This window comes from Octopus bimaculoides, chromosome 3 (assembly GCF_001194135.2).
Source record: "Octopus bimaculoides isolate UCB-OBI-ISO-001 chromosome 3, ASM119413v2, whole genome shotgun sequence".
NCBI classification, from domain to species: domain Eukaryota; kingdom Metazoa; phylum Mollusca; class Cephalopoda; order Octopoda; family Octopodidae; genus Octopus; species Octopus bimaculoides.
Window position 1 is genome coordinate 107,382,265 of NC_068983.1, and position 3,346 is coordinate 107,385,610.

The window sequence follows — 3,346 nt, forward strand, 5'->3', positions numbered from 1 at the left end:
ACACATATATATATATATATATATATATATACATATATACGACGGGCTTCTTTCAGTTTCTGTCTACCAAATCCACTCACAAGGCTTTGGTCGGCCCGAGGCTATAGTAGAAGACACTTGCCCAAGGTGCCACGCAGTGAGACTGAACCCAGAACCATGTGATTGGTAAGCAAGCTATTTACCACACAGCCACTCCTGCGTAGAGAAATACCTAACAACTGATCCAATGGTTCAATATCTAGAAGAAAAAATTTTCAAACCTGTTTCAAATGTTTGGCCGAGTAATAATATATTGCAAATTAAATATAACTTTGGGCATTTAATATGAACATTCTAATTTTCAGACCCTATGTTCCAAACTTTTGACCCCGATTGTATGCCTCAGGGGTGGGGCATGGTGTCATAGTTGTCAGGCATAAAGTTCTCATTAAAGTGATTTGTGCTTTTGCTCTTAGTCAATAAAGTACTTTTTTTGTACTCACTACTTAATAAAAGAGTTACCAGTAGATTATTTTTTATCAAATAACTGTGATAAAATATTGAAAATAAAGTTGTTTCTTTTCTCAACCACCGGTGCGGCATACATTTTTCTGGAAGATTATGGTGGGGCCACGGGGAAAATAGGTTGGGAAACACAGGACAAAGTTGTTTGTGTGTGCAGCAGCAGCACTGGCCCAGATTTGGAAAGTGTATTTCACTTCAAACATATCTGGAATAACACTGCTGGTGCTGCTGAATGCACAAACATCCTAGAACACACTTCAAAAAGAAAGTTAAATTGATGGTTGGCAAAGATTCACTCACCAACATGCTATAATCACTGATTCAAAGATGTATTGTGATTTCTCACTTTTATTCCAACTGCTATGTCATCTGCTCTTGCTAATTAACAAGCTACATAGTGTGCTTTACCTTTACCAAACTTGGCACTAAGCCCTGCAATTCCCTCTCAGCAATTATTTCCCTCGATGTGGCAGGCTACTGATGTTTAGCATTAACTATATCAATCTGAATAGTATGGGAAAACTCTGAAAATGTCATAGGTACTTAAGTTTTTTTTTAACTAACTTGAATAAATAAATAAATCCATGTACCAGGTGCTAACTGCTCCATTAGTTGGCTTGTATGAAACTCAAACCACAAATTCCATTTAAATGGAATTCTTTTGTTGTTCTTGTTGATATGTTGTCTTTGTGTACAGCTTGTCCATTTCTATGGGGAAAATCAGTAACAAACAAGCTATAGTCAATTTAAGCTTTTTCATGAGACTAAAAAGGATGAAAAGTAATTGAAATCTTTTACTTACAAAAGTTCCAGATAACATTTGTATTTTTAAGCTTTTCGTTGTTTTGCTTTTTTCATTTATGACAAAGGATTTTCCATTAAATACAAAAGTCCATGCATTTTCTTTATTCTTATCATTATTATTATTGAGTGAGAGAACAGTGCATTATTATCATTATTATTATTATTATTTTTATTATTATTATTATTATTATTATTATTATTATTATTACCGAGTGAGAGGGCAGTACATACCATCAAAGTGACACTGGGGTAAAATATACGATGTCTAGTATACCCATCATGACTACTCATCTAAGGGTATGTCAGGCACATGCATCACAACCATATGTGCACAACATGATGATCTCATATCAAGACTAACAGCACAAGACCTTTCAGGTAGGGCCCAGTTAAAATTTTCTTCAGGTCAAGTAGCCCATCCCACTCAAAAGGTCCCCGAATAAGGGTTGTTTAAGGATGTTGAACAAAACACCCATGTTTCCAGAGGTGAATTATCCAAACCTTAAAGAATTCCTCTCAACACATGGCTTTAATGCTCTCCCACTACTTCTGCTCATGATCAGAGATGCACATATCGTCAGCCACTAAGGGACATGCTCAAATGGTTAAGGTCAAACAACTGACTAGCAAATCTATGGTACTGAGCAGAATATTTGCTGTAGCCCCTCTTTTATACCAAAACAAAACAATGTACATGATTACACTTCCAATCAGTTAAGATAAGAAACCATGAAAGCCACTACCTGGCACTGCATCAGAGCATTTATTATTATTATTATTATTATTATTATTATTATTATTATGATTGAATGAGAGACCAGTGCCATTGGGGTAAAATATCCGAAGCCCAGTATACCCATTATGATCTGTTTGAGAAAGGAAATTGAGAGTGGAGAGGGAAGTGCTGTCCTCAAGTGAGTTTGTTGAAAGGTGGGTGAAATTTGTGAAAAATGGCAAGAGTGGATGGTACCTGAGTGGATGGTATCTCTCTCAGTAAGCTGGAGATAAGGAACTGAGAGGGCACTTGTTCTTGGTTCCTCAATTATTCCTAGAGGTCTTCCTGTATCAGGAAGGCTACATCTCTATCATCCTCCTCATCACATTTTTTTGTTTTTTAAACCTTTGTATGGTATGCATATGTCCCTTCTTTATTAGTGTATACTTCTTTCCTTCTTTCCTTCTTTTTTGTTTATCATTTCATTATATGTAAACTCTCACACTTTATGTCTATCTGTGTATTGATCTCCTTATCCTTCACCCTTGTGGCAAATAAATGAAATCATTATTATTATTATTACTATTCTCATCTTTCAATTCTGTTTCCATTTCTTGCCAAGTGTCGTTTTGACACCTAAACAGAGAAACTCACTGTATACGTTGGTAGGCCATTAAAATAAACACACCAGATTGTTCATCCACTATGTCATGTGATAGAGAAAAAGGGGAAGAAAGACAGAGAAAAAGTAAAAAAAAAAAATTAGGAAATAAAAAATAAAAAAGTAAACAAATAAAATAAAGGGGAAAAGAAGGAAAGAAAATCCACAGTGACAACGCTCTTCTCAGTACGTGTGATGTACCAGTTAAGGCAATCTTTTGCACTTGCTGCATAGATGGTAAGCCAGGGATCATTCTTAGATAATTTTCAGTTCCATTTTTTTTTTATCAAATGCTCTTACAATCACTGGTATTATTATTGCTATTATTAGCTATTATTATTATTATGATTATTATCATCATCATCATCATCATCATCATCATCATCATCATCATTATTATTATTATTATTGCCTTTGCACAGCTTCTAACGCTGGAGATGTACTATGGTGTCAGCTGTTCACTACCAGTGAATTTAGGTAACACCCATTTCCATTCTGATATCAGCACTGAAGGTATACACCGTATCAACGTGGGAACTGCCTTAGGATTCATCTTTACCATAAAGTTTGAGGTCCTCCATGAATAACAAATGGTTGACTTTTTATTGGCGGCTTTTGAATACATACCCAGCTTTTGCTTTCCTCAGAATCAGTGTTAGTGG